Raw genomic sequence first — 18,265 nt, 5'->3', positions numbered from 1 at the left:
ACACACACACACACACACACACACACACACACACCTCTGCTTTTATCACGCAACGTCGTTTTTTTTAACCACATGAACCGTAGCATCCCTATTCTGGGGGCGAACATCAGGCCAAAATAGCCTATACCTACAAGCGCACAATTGTGCCATTTTCAACAAAGCTTTTAAGTGTAGAGACGAAAACAGTAGGAGGCCTAGCATAGAGCCCTGGGGGACTCCAGTTATATATATATATATATATATATATATATAGGGTTTAACCCCTTAAACCCCGGCATCCTTATTGCGGGGAAAGCTTTCGCAGAAAAACGGCTCACGTTGTGAGCTTGTCGATCTGCTATTTTCAGGGAAAGCTTTCCCCACAATAACAGAACACAGAAAAGACGCTAGTATAGAGTGGTTCAGTGGTTAAGAGAGACACCTCTATTTCTATGTCTTTGAGACAGACGGTATAGAGGTTCTAGTGATATTTCATATATCTGTATTAGTAAGATATCAGTCACATAAAAGGCTTGTTAACCCATTAAGACCGGGAAAGCATCTGTGTATCAATTTTATATTTCTTTGGCTATTATATATATATATATATATATATATATATATATATATATATATATATATATATATATATATATATATATTTAAAGCAAACATTTGTAACTCAAATCTTTGCTTCTGGGGATTCTACAAATGTCTTCTAAATCCTAGCAGTTTTCTCAAAAACGTATGTTTCTATATCAGTGGTTAACCTTTCTATGTCAAGGACCCCCAAAATTACATGTATCTGGGCCGCCAACCCCCAAATATGCTGTTTATAATGCATTATGACCAGCACTAAATTACATTGTTATAAGTTATAATACTTGTGTGTGCATAATCATAATAAACATTTTTAAACGTTATAATGCCTTATAAGTGCATAAAAATGCATTATAAATGTGGTTATAGTGCATTATAGACCCCACCTTAACACATCGACCGCCAGAGGTTAATCTCATAATGTACTCACCAGTGCCAAGGTGTTTTTGTTGTTTTTTTGTTTTTTTCATGTCGCCATAGATCTTGTTAAAATCCTTAAGATTGAGCTCTACACGGTCTGTTTACATCCGCGAGATCTCCCTGTATCTCCCAGTGAAGATCGCGTGTCAAACGGGGCATCCATGTTTGAGTTAGAGCGGATTACGTTAAACAGTGAAATGCGAGGAGAAAAAACTACAGGAAGAGAATTGAGTTTCAGTTTCGTCTGTAGAATGGGAGCGGGCGTGATCGTCAAAACCGGATCCCAAATAATTCTATTTCCTGTCATCAAACCGGAAACGGAAGTGGATCAAAAACATTCCGAAAGTGCACCCGGACCGCGCATGCGCGAAAAGACCGCAGCCCGTAGGACTACGGGCTCGGCGCTTAACCGTTGGATTTAACGGCCCGTAGAACTACGGGCCCGGCGGTAAATGTGTTAATATAAGGATTTACCAAATAAATAAATGCATTATGCCCCTGACTGGGTGATTTTATATGATATCATCATATCATGTTTGACCCTGTGCATTCATGGATATCACGTACGTTACCATGTGGTCCCATTTGACCGGTTAATACTGTATTTTATTTTTGAGCTGTTCTTTAGCCACAGAGCATATCACATAAGCACTTCTTAAAAACACCTTTCAGCTAGTACAGGATTCTATGTTTGTTCACATTGGGAACCACACAGTGTAATGTAAGTCTCTCACATCAGAAAACTCTATATAATGCTGGTTTTATCTCCTACCAGGACCTCTAGTACTGTTGGTTTTCTATCCTACCAGGACCTCTAGTACTGCTGAGTTTCTATCCTACCAGGACCTCTAGTACTACTGGTTTTATCTCCTACCAGGACCTCTAGTACTGTTGGTTTTATATCCTACCAGGACCTCTAGTACTGTTGGTTTTATATCCTACCAGGACCTCTAGTACTGCTGGTTTTATCTCATACCAGGACCTCTAGTACTGTTGGTTTTATCTCATACCAGGACCTCTAGTACTGTTGGTTTTATATCCTACCAGGACCTCTAGTACTGCTGGTTTTATCTCCTACCAGGACCTCTAGTACTACTGGTTTTATCTCATACCAGGACCTCTAGTACTGTTGGTTTTATATCCTACCAGGACCTCTAGTACTGTTGGTTTTATATCCTACCAGGACCTCTAGTACTGCTGGTTTTATCTCATACCAGGACCTCTAGTACTGCTGGTTTTATCTCCTACCAGGACCTCTAGTACTGTTGGTTTTATATCCTACCAGGACCTCTAGTACTGTTGGTTTTATATCCTACCAGGACCTCTACTACTGCTGGTTTTATCTCCCACCAGGACCTCTAGTACTGCTGGTTTTATATCCTACCAGGACCTCTACTACTGCTGGTTTTATATCCTACCAGGACCTCTACTACTGCTGGTTTTATATCCTACCAGGACCTCTAGTACTGCTGGTTTTATATCCTACCAGGACCTCTAGTACTGCTGGTTTTATATCCTACCAGGACCTCTAGTACTGCTGGTTTTATATCCTACCAGGACCTCTACTACTGCTGGTTTTATCTCCCACCAGGACCTCTAGTACTGCTGGTTTTATATCCTAACAGGACCTCTAGACCACTACTCTGATCAAACCATTGGGTCCATCCCACTACTTACAGATCTGATAAAACCACTGGGTCAATCCTTAGATATAAGACAGATCTGATATCAGACTATAGCGATAGAGTTTCTAAAGTCCACCACTGTGGTGGATACTACACACTTCATTATTATGTCATAATAGTGAATAGGCTCTGGAGAGCTACACCATTATTGATTGCATTGCTGCAAACACTACAATAAGATCATTCACAATATTGTGTTCATGATACGATAACTGTTGTTAGCATTCAGACTACTGGCTGTGTGATTACAACTATTACAATGTACTGTAGGCATGTATCCCTTTGCTCTGCCACCGTAATGTTGAATCAAGTCCTGACATCATCCATTAAAGGACGTGAATCACTGGTTTCTTACAAAATTGGCCTGAAAAAGCATCTATCAGAAAACTACAAGTAGAGTTAGATATTATTTCCCATTGAAATGAGGGGTCAAACACTGCTGTTGTATTTCCTTGTGTTTTTTTTTGTGTTTTCCTTGTCCATGTATTTGTCCACGGACCCCCCCCCCCCCACCCCATCTCAGAATATTTTGTTCCAGGGACCCCCAGAAACAAAGATTTTAGTTAAAAATGTATATATATATAATCAAAGTTTTGCACACATTTTCAAGATTATTATTTTTTTTTTAATAGCCGATCTACAAGCTCGTATATATCTGATATTTTTGAATAGCCAAAGAAACCTTAAAGAAAAACTTTGCTTCAAAGTAACTTAGGATGCCAGGTAAACACTACATCGTCACGGACGGGTGGGTGAGCGCTAGGGGGCGAGGTGGAGTGCAAAGAGGTGAGCGCTAGGGGGCGAGGTGGAGTGCAAAGAGGTGAGCGCTAGGGGGCGAGGTGGAGTGCAAAGAGGTGAGCGCTAGGGGGCGAGGTGGAGTGCAAAGAGGTGAGCGCTAGGGGGCGAGGTGGAGTGCAAAGAGGTGAGTTTGCAGACTGTGGTGGGAAATGGCGAGTGAGAGAGAGAGATGGGGGGGGGGGGGGGTCAGAGGAGGTCCTAGTACTTTATGTATGTACAGTACACATCTGCTGCTGTCTTTAACCTCACGTTTTGAACATACTGTATGTATTTATTCATTTACTCCTATCAGGAATATCAGATTCTTTCATGTTGGCGTTTGCGTCCTTTCCCCTGCTCTTCTCTCTGAATCGGTTCTTCTTCCCTTTCTCCCGAAAACTGCCAAAATGATGGAGCTCGTACGGGAAAATTATTTCACCCACTTCTTTACAACCCGTGAACCTGTGAAGCCGAGTGTGATTCCCTAAGGACGGGACGGGAGGGGACGAGAGGGACACACGTGTCCTGTGTTCAGCTGAACCCAGTGAGCACTGCAGCTGCAGTACCGTCTTGTGAGCAACAGAGGGCAGTGTTGGCTAATCATCTGACTGTGTTCACTTTGGTTTATAGCCATCATAATCATAATGTGATGGGTATAAAACTGTCAGTTTTTGCTCGATTCAGAACAGACAGTAGAGAGACAGGAACCAGAGGACAGAGAGAGACAGGAACCAGAGGACAGTAGAGAGACAGGAACCAGAGGACAGAGAGAGACAGGAACCAGAGGACAGAGAGAGACAGGAACCAGAGGACAGTAGAGAGACAGGAACCAGAGGACAGAGAGAGACAGGAACCAGAGGACAGAGAGAGACAGGAACCAGAGGACAGTAGAGAGACAGGAACCAGAGGACAGAGAGAGACAGGAACCAGAGGACAGAGAGAGACAGGAACCAGAGGACAGTAGAGAGACAGGAACCAGAGGACAGTAGAGAGACAGGAACCAGAGGACAGTAGAGAGACAGGAACCAGAGGACAGTAGAGAGACAGGAACCAGAGGACAGAGAGAGACAGGAACCAGAGGACAGAGAGAGACAGGAACCAGAGGACAGTAGAGAGACAGGAACCAGAGGACAGAGAGAGACAGGAACCAGAGGACAGAGAGAGACAGGAACCAGAGGACAGAGAGAGGGACAGGAACCAGAGGACAGAGAGAGAGAGACAGGAACCAGAGGACAGTAGAGAGACAGGAACCAGAGGACAGTAGAGAGACAGGAACCAGAGGACAGAGAGAGACAGGAACCAGAGGACAGAGAGAGACAGGAACCAGAGGACAGTAGAGAGACAGGAACCAGAGGACAGAGAGAGACAGGAACCAGAGGACAGAGAGAGACAGGAACCAGAGGACAGAGAGAGACAGGAACCAGAGGACAGAGAGAGACAGGAACCAGAGGACAGAGAGAGGGACACCGGGTCCCCAGACAGAATGGAACCAGAACCAGAAGAATCTTCATTATTGCAGTGGTGGGAAAAGTACTCAAACGTTTTACTTAAGTAAAAGTATCAGTCAAAGTAGAAATACTCCGTTACAAGTAAAAGTCTGGTCAGAATTTACTTAAGTAAAAGTACAAAAGTATTGACATAAAAATGTACTTAAAGTACCAAAAGTAAAAGTACTCATTATGCAGAATGTCCCATTTCAAGTTTTCAAAATGTATAGAAATCTTTTGAAAATAGCAGATCTACAAGCCCACAACGTGTTGTGAGCTTGTAGATCTGCTATTGTCAAATAGCCAAAATATATATAGAGCTTAAGTGGTTAATGTATGTTTTGTAATAATAATCTGAATCTACAAAGTAACAAGTATCTAAAGTTTTCAAATAATTGTAGCGGAGTAAAAGTACAATATTTGCTTCTGAGATGTAGTGGAGTAGAAGTAAAAGTACTGAAAATTGGAAATACGCCGGTAAAAGTCAAAATACATCACAATTGTACTTAAGTACAGTACTTGAGTAAATGTAATTAGTTACTTTTCCACCACTGCATTATTGTCACATCACAGGTTTACAGGTGTAGAACAGTGGGTGAAAACCAGGGACATGTCGGCTGATGCAATGTCTACTAGTAAGGTACCAACATACATAACAGTAAAATCCTCGGTCTTAATTCATCCATTTTCAATTCCGAAAGGTTTCAAATGTAACCAAATGGACCCTTATCATTTGTAACGCTGAGAGTGCCTTCCTGTTATTGACCTGTTCTGTTCTTTTGCTCTCTATTCTGTCTTCTCTATTCTTCCTGTAAAAAAAAAACAGTAGCCAGGTCCCTAGGTTATTGTGGCCTCCTGGTGGCGCTACAATAAGCCAATGTGAAAAGGGTGGCATTTCTTCTTCGGCCTTTCACGGCAATCGGATGCTGCGTTCATGATTTGAGGCATTTTGTGCAAAAAAATGTGGTTCGCAAAAATTGGCCTGCTGGTGGCGCTATAACAGGCCGATCTGAAAGATTCGGGGCATAGGTTCTGCTCTAGCATCAAGGGAGTGTATGTGGACACTGTACAGTTTCGCTGCGATCGGGCCAACAGTGCCGGAGATTAGCTGCTCACAGACTGACACACACACACACACATGGACACGGTGCAAAACATAGTCTCGGCCATGCCTTCGAGGCGATGCCATGCCTATGAGACAATAATAATAATGATATTTTTTTGTAATCATTTGAATGTGACAATAAAGTTGATTCCGATTCTAGTTGCGATTGGTTGAATACCAGATGACAGCTTCCTGTTCTCAACCATCTGAAGACTCACCTCTTCCGACTCCACCTTAGCCCGTAGCACTTTGACCTCGACGACTACGCAACGGCTAAAACGTAATTTAGGTTTAGACAGACGCTAGGTTGTTTAGTTTCAATGTATGAAATGATGTTTTGATATTATATTGTTTAGACTGATGCTAGGTTCTTGGTTTACCTGTGATCCTAGATTTTATGTTGTTTACCTCTCCTTTTTGTAAATCGCTCTGGATTAAATGCCTAAATTGTAATTGTATTATGGGATGGAATTAGAGACAGTAATATTCAAAGAGGAAGAGTGGAAGAGACAGTTCTGAGTTGAGAGACTACTAATACTGTACGTGGAGACTGGCCGACTTCCATGGCATCAGAGGATCCTTTTAACCCATTAAGACCTGAGGCGATTCTTAAAAATGTTTTCTAAATCCTAACAGTTTTTTGGAAAAAAAAAACAAACAAAAAAATGTTTTCAAGATTTTTCAAAAATAGCAGATCTACAAGTTCATAGCGCGGCACTCGGTGCCGCGCTATGAGCTTGTATATCTGCTATTTTTGAATAGCCAAAGACATCTAAAGTGACACAGATGCGTTCCAGGTATCAATGGGTTAAACAAACAAACAGAGACACAGAGTCGACCTCTGAGACGCAGACAGGGAGAACCAACATGGCTGATGTGTCAGGGACGTGGGTCAATGTTCTCATGTTTACTAAACAGCTCTGTGACCAGGAGAGAAAAAAAAACACACGCTTTTAATCAGGTGTCTTCTAAGATCAGAGGTTCTCAAAGTGGGGTCCTTGGGGCAGGGGGGTTCCAGGGGGTCCTCATCAAAATGTGTTGGTACAGCATCACTGTGGTTTGAACCACTTTATCCATAATGGCCACCAACGTATGTTGGGCTGGCCATTGAAAAATAGCAGATATACAAGCTCACAGCGCGTCACTTCGTGTCGCACTGTGAGCTTGTACATCTGTTATTTTTGAACATAATTTTGAATACTTTTTATTTTTGTTTTTTTACACAAATCTCCTCTTCTGAGGTTTCCTGGCACAAAACATGTTCAGATGGGGGTCGTAGATCACGTGAAGACCAGACTGACATAAGACATGCACGGTACTGACCTTGAGGAGAGCCAGCGCCACGTTGAAGATGATGTTCAGACCCTGGAGACAAGAACACAAGCAGGCAGTTAACGCCGGTTCATTTTGGACCACCAAAAGGTACAACATGGTTTTACTGGGACCACCGCAGGTCCAAAATGGTTTTACTGGGACCACCGCAGGTCCAAAATGGTTGTACTGCAGTGGCTCTCAAAGTGGGGTCCGGGGACCCCCAGGGTCCTTGAGGGGGTTCCAGGGGGTCCCCTACAAAATGAGTCAATATAGCATCAAAATCAGATTAACTACTTTAACCCTACAGTAAGTAAGTAATTTTTATTTGTATAGCACATTTCACAGAGAGGACTCACAAAGTGCTTTACATAAACAGAAATAAATACAGCAAAAAACAATCAAATGAAAAGGAAACAGAACAAAAACACAATGCATCTCAGAGAAAACAATAACAAAAGCAGACATATTTCAGCATTGGAGGAGAAACCTCAGTGACATTACCCAAAAGCTTGTAGAAACAACAGAGTTTTTAGCTGATTCTTAAAAATAGTCACAGAAGCTGCAGCTCTCAGGCCACACGGGAGGGCATTCCAGAGTCTAGGCGCTACAGACTGAAAAGCTCTGTCACCTTTGGTGATTAACCTGGTATGAGGAATGACCAATAGACCCTGGTCTGCTGACCTCAGGGACCTGCTGGGCACATATGGTTCCAGCAAGTCAGTTACATATGCAGGTGCCTGGCCATGCAGAGCCCTAAAAGTCAGCACCAGGACCTTGAACTGAACTCTGAAAATTACTGGAAGCCAGTGCAGAGATGCCAAAACTGGAGTAATGTGACACCTTCTGCTTGAGCTAGTTAATAGTCTTGCAGCAGTGTTTTGAATAAATTGGCGGCGGTCTATGGATGTCTTATTGAGGCAGGTGAGAATTGAATTGCAATAATCAAGGCGAGAGGAAACAAAGGCATGTATAATCATTTCAAGATCTGAATGGGAAACAATCGACCTTAACTTGGCAATGTTCCTGAGATGGAAAAAACAAGTGCGGGTCACCGATTTTTATGTGCGTGTCCAGGTGCATGGCCTGATCAAAAATTACCCCAAGGTTCCTGAGATTGGGGCTAAAATTATTTTTGAGGGACCCGATACAATTAGCCACCCTGGATGCAACACCATCAGAGGCCACAATGAGCACCTCGGTTTTGGCCTCATTCAACTGGAGGAAGTTACTTGCTAACCAGGCCTTAATGGCAGACAGACACTCATTTAAAACAGCAAGGTTAGAATTAAAATCGTCAGGGCAGTCAGGGTTAAAAGAGCAATACAGCTGGATGTCATCCGCGTAAAGGTGGTAGGAGATGCCTTTAAATAATTTAAAATGTGTCCTAGCGGGAGCAAATACAGTGCGAATAAAATTGGACCAAGTACCGAGCCTTGGGGGACCCCACAGGAAAGGGGGACAGACTTAGACACATGAGGGCCTATTGCAACTGAGAAATATCTACCTGAGAGATAGGATTTAAACCATTTAAGTGCACTCCCTGTGACACCCACCCAATTTATGAGCCTGTCTGTAATGATGTTGTGATCCACAGTGTCGAACGCAACACTGAGGTATACTAAAATAGAGCATTTACCAGAGTCGGCAGACATCAGTAGATCATTTGACACTTTTAAGAGTGCAGTCTCTGTGGAGTGTTTTTGGCGAAAGCCGGACTGGAATTTATCAAAAATGTGGTGTTCATTTAAAAAAGCTATAAGCTGATTGGCAACAATTTTTTCTAAAATTTTGGACATAAAAGTTAACTTGGAGATGGGCCGATAGTTACTTGGTAACGAGGTGTCCAGGCTTGGCTTTTTTAAGAGCGGCTGAACGATTGCCTGTTTAAAATAGGCGGGGACCTGTCCAGAAACCAGTGAAATGTTTATGATGGAAAGTATATATATATATACAGTATATAGATAACACATTGAAACATTTTGAATATTTTAGGAAACAACACAAATCTTGTGTTGGCCAAATATAACCACTGGTTTACTGGGACCACCAGGTCCAAACTGGTTTCACTGGGCCCATTGGATGGTTTTGACTGTCAGACCCAATATTAAACACAACTATGTTCCTGGCAGAATACCTCACAACCCACTTTTAGGTCTGGAGCCACTGGTTGAGAAACACTGTGCTGCAGTGCTACACACACACACACGCGCGCACGCACGCACGCACGCACGCACGCACGCACGCACGCACGCACGCACGCACGCACGCACGCACGCACGCACGCACGCACGCACGCACGCACGCACGCACGCACGCACGCACGCACGCAAACACACACACACAGCGCAGAGAGAGAGAGAGGGAGAGAGAGGTGCTAGGGAAGACCCGTCTCCTCAGTTGCTCCCGACAACACGTTCACATGGTAACAGAGAACTAAAAATAACCTGACACCTCTAAAAATAACTCCAGACAGAGACAGACAGAGAGAGAGAGAGAGACAGGCAGGCAGACAGAGAGACAGACAGACAGAGAGACAGGCAGAGAGACAGAGAGACAGAGAGACAGACAGAAACAGAGAGGGAAAGAGGCACAGAGACAGACAGAGAAAAACTGAGAAAAAAGACAGAGAGAGAAAGACAGAAAGAAAGAAGCAGCGACAGAGACTAATTGAAAGAGAAAGAGAATGAGAGACAGACAGAGAGAGACAAGGAGAGAGAAAGACAGAGAGAAAGATGCAGAGACAGAGACTAATTGAAAGAGAAAGAGTGAGAGAGAGAGAGAGACATAAACAGACAGAGAGAGACAAAGAGACAAGGAGAGAGAAAGACAGAATGAGCGACAGACACAGAGAAAGACAGAATGAGCGACAGACACAGAGAAAGACAGACCGTCTCCCCACCTCTGCCTATATGGGCCACGAGATGGTGCTGGAGCAGGGTCGGTGTGTGTTTTTAACTACTGTACGTCTACACACTCGTAGTGCACGTAACATGTTCCAGCCAAGGGGCAAACCCACTTCGCTGGAATTGAAGCTCACTTCCGGGTTCTCGTTCAGCCTGCGGTCCCCATTACATTATCCGCTGTACATTATAATCTCAATGCAAGTCAATGAGGTTTTGGGGCAAACTTTACACTTTCTATTTTATTACCTTAGTAAACCTATTCACAAACACTTTGTTTTCAATCGTCTTTTTTAAATCATCATGATATGCATTTAGTAAATGATTAATTCTTTAATTAATGGGACCATAATTGATGTTTCTAGGGTTTCTACTGGTTCTACCGAGTGAAGACCCGCCCTCGCTGCGGTTGCAGCCAATAGCATTCATTTCCGTTCGCATTTCGGACCGGATATAGAAAGATGGCGGATTTGAAATTGCTGGGAAAATAGACTTCATTTACAGTCTGTATAAACCAATGGTGTTAACGTTGTCCAGTCATTTTTACGGTCTATGGTTCCAGCACTGGGTGAGTGATATATTCAACGTAGAACTTTGTATCATAGACATCTGATGACAGGGCAGCAGCAGCTCAGGAGGTCGAGAGGCCATCTGGGAGCTAGAAGGTTCCTGGTTTAATACGTGGCTCCCTGGCTGCATGTCAGAGTGTCCTTGAGCAAGACACTGAACCCCTAACTGCTCTAGATGAGCAGGTTGGCGCCCGGCATGGTTTCCTCTGCCGCCGGTGTGTGAATTTAACGCATATTTAAATGTCGTTTTCTAAGTTCTATTAGTCAGCTACTTTAGGTCAGGTACACCGGATACATGTACTGTATGTATCTATGTTTTTTGTTTAAATTGTTTGTAGAAGTGATTCTACAAATAGGGGAAGTGCTCTATAATCCTATCTATTTGTAGTCCTCTATAAGCCTACCTATTTTTAGTTCTCTATAAGCCTATCTATTTTTTTGTTCTCTATAACATTGGTTCTCAAAGTGGGGTCCGGGGACCCCCAGGGGTACTTGAGGGGGTCCCAGGGGGTCCCCAGCAAAATGTGTTAATATAGCATCACAATCATTTTAACCATTTATACTTTGGCTATTCAAAAATAGCAGATCTACAAGCTCATAGCGCGGCACTCGGTGCCGCGCTATGAGCTTGTAGATCTGCTATTTTTGAAAAATCGTGAACATTTGTGCATACCTTGGGAGATATATTTTTTTTTAAGACAACATTTTTGACTCAAATATTTGCCTCTGGGGGTCCCTGGAACAAAATATTTTGAGATGGGGGTCCGCGGCCAAATACATATCATTTTGGGGGTCCTTGGCATGAAAAAGAACCACTGCTCTATAAGCCTATCTATTTTTTGTTCTCTATAAGCCTATCTATTTTTAGTTCTCTATAAGCTTATCTAATTTTCTTTATTCAACAATAGCTGCAATAACAGAAAGATGATGAGGCACCTAGCATGTTAATTAATTAGAAAGAGGGGGGGGGGGGGGGCGTTATATAGGCTACTCCATACCATATTACATTATTTAGTTTGATTGATTGAATTGATTGACTGATTGATTGAATACTTTATTAGCAGTTTGCAAAGACAAGCACAGGGAAGTACAGTTCAATACGAGGCCTGTTAACACATCGGGTGCCGAACACGGTCTGAACCGTGTTCACACAGAGTAGCGCATTGGTGCAGAACACGGTCTGAACCGTGTTTACACAGTAGTAGCGCATTGGTGCAGAACACGGTCTGAATCGTGTTTTCAGTCTTTTTGTTTTTTCCGTTTTTTTCCACACAGGAGGGGCTAGAGCAGCTCTGGAGTCACCCTAGGCGATTCTGAGAAGGATTGGATGGATCACTTGGTTGGATCACCGTGTCAAAAACATGGCTCCCCATCCGCTTCCTGTCTATTCTCTTCTTTAAAGCGTCTGTATCTCCGAATCTGTTTCCGCTGGGGAAAACCGGTCATGCGCGATCCCTTCCCGTTGTAACTCGCGAGTGAAATGTTATCGTTCCAGGATGTAGCTAGGGTCATCGCGCTCCATGAATGCATGCTTTTTTTTAACCTGGATTTGTTCGTCGTGGAGTCTAGAGCTTTAAACAGCAAAGCGCAGTCAATGGTGAGATTGCTGGCACCCAACGTATTCTGTTATTAAAAAATGCTGGCACCCAATGTGTTAAGAGCATTTTAAACCCAAGAAAGCCCCATGGCTTGTTTCCATTGGGGTCCTTTATACTCAATTCATCGATTGGGTGGCATATATACTAGGGGTGGGACGATATGGGTACCTCACGATACGATATATATCACGATATTAGGCCCACGATAACAATATATATCACGATATTGGACGATGTTCGATATATTGCGATATCACGATATTCGATATATATTGCAAGAAATTTCACCAACGATATATCACGATATCTGAAAATATCGATATATTGCGATATCACGATATATTGCATGAAAATTCACCAACGATATATCACGATAGTCCTTGTATTCAATTCATAAACACATAAAATAGCACCAAACAGTTCAAAATCATCATTACACAAATACAGAGTAGGAAAAACAACGTATCACAAAAAAAATAAAAAATATAAATAAATAAATAATAATAATATCGATATTTTTCGGCAGTATATCGATTATTTATCGCGGCAGAAAGTATCGCGATATATCGATATATCGATATATCGTCCCACCCCTAATATATACCTACTTATTATTATCCTACAAATTAGCGAGACTAAAAAGCGGCACAATTACTTCAGACTAAACTTCCATTCATAGGAAAATTGGCTAGAAGAGAAAGGGGGGAAATAATAACTATGAAAGGCATCAGCGAACAGAAGGGTGTTTTAAAAGGCGATCTAAAAGAGTGGCAGTCGACCAGCAGGTTATAAAATATAAGTATAAATATAATAATTACGCTGCGGCATCGGCCTCGATATATAACGGCGCTAGCCTTAGGGCCTTGTACGGCGTCATTCGCAAACGTAAACGGTGTCTCACGTCTCTCTGTGCCGGGCTCTATAGAGTTAGGGGCTCTACTGGGGCTCTGCTGGCAATGTTGCTAATAGCAGCACTTGCTGGTGTTGCTGTTGTTGACCGGCGAGCCCCGGTGTGTGTCTGAGACATGGGCGTATTGGTCGGAGACGGCAACACATCAAACACCGTACACTCTTTCAGATGAAAGGCAACCTGTCTTAGTGCTAATTAACTTGCCACACTTTAGCGCATTTGCCGCGGTCAATATTTCACAGCATGCCTGTTGCTCACTCGCATCAAACACGTTGCGGTGTGTGTGGTGTGTGTGTGTCTGTGTGTGTGTGTGTGTGTGTGTGTGTGTGTGTGTGTGGGGGGGTGTGTGTGTGTGTGTGTGTGTGTGTGTGTGTGTGTAGTGCAGCGTGACTGCGTGACGTAAGTCACGTAAGTTAGGTCCTGACAGATAGTCAACTTCTCATCACGAAGCCTTTGTTTGAACGGTTATTGGCGCGTCTAGGAACCGATATGCAGAACCGAAATTAAATCATTTTTATGGGTACACGGTACCCGCCATTTCTTATTCGGTTCCTACTTGGAACTCGAATTTCGATTACCCAATACTAGCTGAGACTAAGTCTTCCTTCCCCAGTTCTTTGCATCCATGAGCCATCCAATCGTCTTCCTCCCACAGAAACAAAGAAAGCTCACCTTGAGCTGCAGGTTTTTGCAATGAATTGTGGGATAGGAGCCTGGTTAAGAGATTAGCGAGCACAAAAGAACCTTTTGTCACATCTAATTATTATTCTTACTCTAAAACAACAGGGAGAGCAGCTGTGCATGTTTTAAAGTTTCACACTGATAAAGGAACATGATAGAATTATTGGCGATGGGTGGTGGGGGGGGGGCAATTTAAACTTTTTATCTTAGTTAACCCATTCAGACAGGGAAAGCATGCGTGTATTTTTATCTATTAAAAAAATATCAGATATACAAGCTCATAGCGCGGCACCGATTGCCGCGCTATGAGCTTGTAGATCTGCTATGTTTTGAAAAATCGTGAAAATGTGTGACAAACATTTGAATGTGTATATTTTTTTAAAGCGAACATTTGTAACTCAAATCTTTGCTTCTGGGGGATTCTACAAATGTCTTCTAAAGCCTAACAGTTTTCTGAAAAACACATGTTGCTACTGTATATCAGCGGTACCTAAAACCTTTTCCATGTCAAGGACCCCCAAAATGTATTTGGCCGGCGGACATTCATCTGAAAATATTTTTGTTCCCGGGACCCCCCCCCCCCCCAGAAGCAAAGATTTGAGTTGTGCAAAACTGTTTCAAAAATAGCAGATCTACAAGCTCATAGTTCTGACATGACACAGATGCGTTCCCGGAGCGAACGGGTTAAATTAATCCCCAACAAACCTCCCCCTGTTCCTTCATCGTCAGTGTTAAACTTTCAGGCATTAAAAACAGCTGCTCTGCCTATTGTTTTAGAACTAGAATAGTAATCAAATGAGACAAAAGGTGCTTTGTTCTGGCTAATCCCTTATCCCTGAATTCATTTGTCGCTGTCGGGTGGAAACCTTGTATGTCCAGATTAGCTCATTTTTTAACACATTGGGTGCCAGAATTTTATAATAACAGAATACGTTCGGTGCTAGGAATCTCACCGTTGCGTTCCATCGTGCTGTTTAAAGCTGTAGACTCCATGACGAGCGATCCATGAAAAAAAAAAAGCATGCCTCCATTTTGCCCGGTGGGCCTGGCTAACGGCTGGAACGATAACATCTTTCACGCGGGTCACAATGGCCGCAGCGATCGCGGATACAAAACGAGTCGTTTCCCCCAGCGTAAAAAAAGTTTCGGAGTTATATGGGTTTTAGAGAAGGAAATAGAACGGAAGCGGATGGGGAGCCATGTTTTTGACACGGTGGTCCATCTGTCCCTTCCTTCTCAGAATCGCCTAGGGTGATTCCAGAGCTGCTCTAGCCCCTCCCGCGTGGAAAAAAAACAAAAAAAACAAAAAGATTTAAAAAAAACGTATAAATACTTTTTGGGCACTCCACGGGTGTATTTGCAAAAAGGTATATATACGGTTTTGGCACTCGATGTGTTAACATTTCAAAATAATGAAAATAACCTACTCTACAATCTCACAACGTGCCGCGTCCTGATGCACTGTGAGCTTCTTCTGTTTCCGCTACTTGTGTGTGTGTCACTCTTGTATGATGAAAGTAAGGCATTCATCTAGTGGGGGGGGGATAAACATACCATTTTGAAATATATGGAGATTACATGAGGTTTCTGGGTGACAGGAACACATTGCATTTGAATACCTGCAACACAAGGTGGAGAAAAAAACACTCTCTCTCTGTTCTCTAAGGAAGCGGTTCTCAAAGTAGGGTCCGCAGGGGTCCTTGGGGGGGGGGGGGTCCCCAGCAAAATGTGTTTATACTGTACAGCAGGGGTCTTCAACAGGGGGTCCGGGGCCCCTAGGGGGTCCTCAGAGTTAGTACAGGGGGGGCCGCCAAATCTTTGTGTGATTGGATATTTTTTAACCACTTGAACCCTATTATCCCTATTATCCCTATTCTGAAGAGAACTTAAAGTTGTACAATGCAAATTCACAACTAACGATTTTTAGCAACCTCTGCTGGTCACTACCGTCACTGCATACAATTTCCTTAGTCCTCGATTACCCAGAATTCCATTCGTTTTCACCGGAAGCCGGAAGCGTTTCAAAAAGCGATCTTTTAATTGTTTTATACTATCTACGGATCGTTTCTCTTAGCCAGTGGAGCATTAGTTACCATGAGCTGTGCTTTCTTTTTCTGTTCTTTTTCGATCTTCTAATCCTACATTCTCTTAAAATCAGCGTGAGGTTCATTTTTGTTATTAGCGCGATAGTTCCTGGCCAAACAGGAAACCGTTGCGGTAGTTCCTGGCCAAACAGGAAACCGTTGCGGTAGTTCCTGGCCAAACAGGAAACCAGTGCATTTCCACCTCCGTTTTCCGGCCAGATGACGTCATTTCCCCGGGAAAGTCCCCCCAGTCCACGTTCAATATAAAATATATAAATAAAAGTCTTCCGGGGGTGAAATTCATGGAGTGGGTGTTGTGAAACTTTTGCCACTCACAAAAGATATACAATTTAACTTTAGTTTTGTTGAAAACGTTACCTAGTATGCCTTTAAGCCAAAAAATTACCGATCTACAAGCTCACAACGCCTCGCGCTGCGAGGCGTGGTGAGCTTGTAGATCGTCTATTTTCGGCAAAGAGGTTCGGTGTTGGTCTATGAAATCTATGAAGATACAATTTTATACAGTATGTAGTGGGGGGGTCCCTGCTTCATCTCTCTTTCAGTTGCGAGCTTGTACATCTGCTATTTTGTAATTCTTTTGAAAAAATCTTTTGTTTTGAAGTTTTTGAATAGTCTTTGTATTTTTTTTTTTTACACACACATCTTCTCTTCTGGGGGAAGCAGGCTGTCTGGAGCTGAGCTGGCCTGTCACAACTCTTTTACATAATCACTATTATATTGAGCTAATGGCAATTATCTTTGCATAATGGTTAGAACGGTTTCCATTCATACGTATGAAAGGAGCTGGATGAAATTATCATGTCACATTTCCATCATTATTTCCACGCTGTTTTCCACTTTCAAGCTGCCATCCCTATTTTGGGCATCACGAGAGGTTTCTAAAATGTTTAAAAACAAAAATTAAAATACATATAAAGTATACAATTTTAAAGTATAAAATGATTAAAGGACGACTTCACCCATTTTTCAAGCTATCTTCATATAATTGGTCCTCACTCATGCTCATTATAATATGGTACCATTTATTTCTACTGTATCTCAGAGGAGGGCTGTGAACGGTTCAGAAACCCGCCTACCAGTGACATCACTGATGGGGAATCCAAGCTGATAGAAACGGCAGGCTTTCTATTCCTGGAAAGTTAGCATGCTGTAATAGAAGCCGTTGTTCTCACGTTAACACATCGACCGCCAGAGGTTAATCTCATAATGTACTCACCAGTGCCAAGGTGTTTTTGTTGTTTTTTTGTTTTTTTCATGTCGCCATAGATCTTGTTAAAATCCTTAAGATTGAGCCGTACAAAGTCTGTTTACATCCGCGACATCTCAACGTATCTCCCAGTGAAAATCACGTGTCAAACGGGGCATCCATGTTGTAGTTAGAGCGGATTACGTTAAACAGTGAAATGCGAGGAGAAAAAACTACAGGAAGAGAATTGAGTTTCAGTTTCGTCTGTAGAATGGGAGCGGACGTGATCGTCAAAACCGGATCCCAAATAATTCCGTTTCCGGTCATCAAACCGGAAACGGAAGTGGATCAAAAAAAATCCGAAAGTGAACCCGGACATGTTCAGCGCGAAAAGACCGTGGACCGTAGGGCTACGGTCTCGGCGCTTAACAGTTGGATTTAACGGACCGTAGGACTACGTTCTTGGCGGTTAATGTGTTAATAAAAATCTAAATAATTTTTTTTTAAATCTTGCCTAATGAGGATGTAACTGGTAGGGGGGGTTTCTGAAGAGTAGTGCCGCGCTATGAGCTTGTAGATCTGCTTGTAGATCTGCTATTTTTTTGAAAAATCGTGGAAAATGTGTGCAAATCTTTGAATATAAATATCTATGTTTTAAAGCAAACATGTTTATCTCCGATCTGTGCTTCTGGGGGGGGGGTGGGGGGGGGGGTCCCTGGAACAACACAGTTTGAGATGGGGGGTCCGCGGCCAAACCCATATCATTCTGGGTGGTCCTTGACACCACTGATATAGCAAACATACCGTTGGGATTTAGAAAACATTTTTAGATATTTATTTGGCTGCGGACCCCCCCCCCCCCCCCCCCATCTCAAAATGTTTTGTTCCAGGGACCCCCCCCAGAAGCAAATATTGGAATAAAAAATGTTCGCTATACAATTTTTAAGAT

The 18,265-nt window shown here is 42.8% G+C and overlaps 1 protein-coding gene across 1 annotated transcript in view; it reads right to left on the bottom strand.

The window, feature by feature from the left end:
- Window positions 1–18,265, bottom strand: part of rabgap1l (RAB GTPase activating protein 1-like) — a 188,120-nt gene that overhangs the window by 78,199 nt on the left and 91,656 nt on the right. The window lies entirely within an intron of this gene.

The sequence above is a fragment of the Gymnoscopelus braueri genome (genome assembly GCF_963280865.1).
Source record: "Gymnoscopelus braueri genome assembly, chromosome: 6".
In the NCBI taxonomy this organism is placed as follows: domain Eukaryota; kingdom Metazoa; phylum Chordata; class Actinopteri; order Myctophiformes; family Myctophidae; genus Gymnoscopelus; species Gymnoscopelus braueri.
This window is presented reverse-complemented; position numbering and strand designations above follow the sequence as displayed.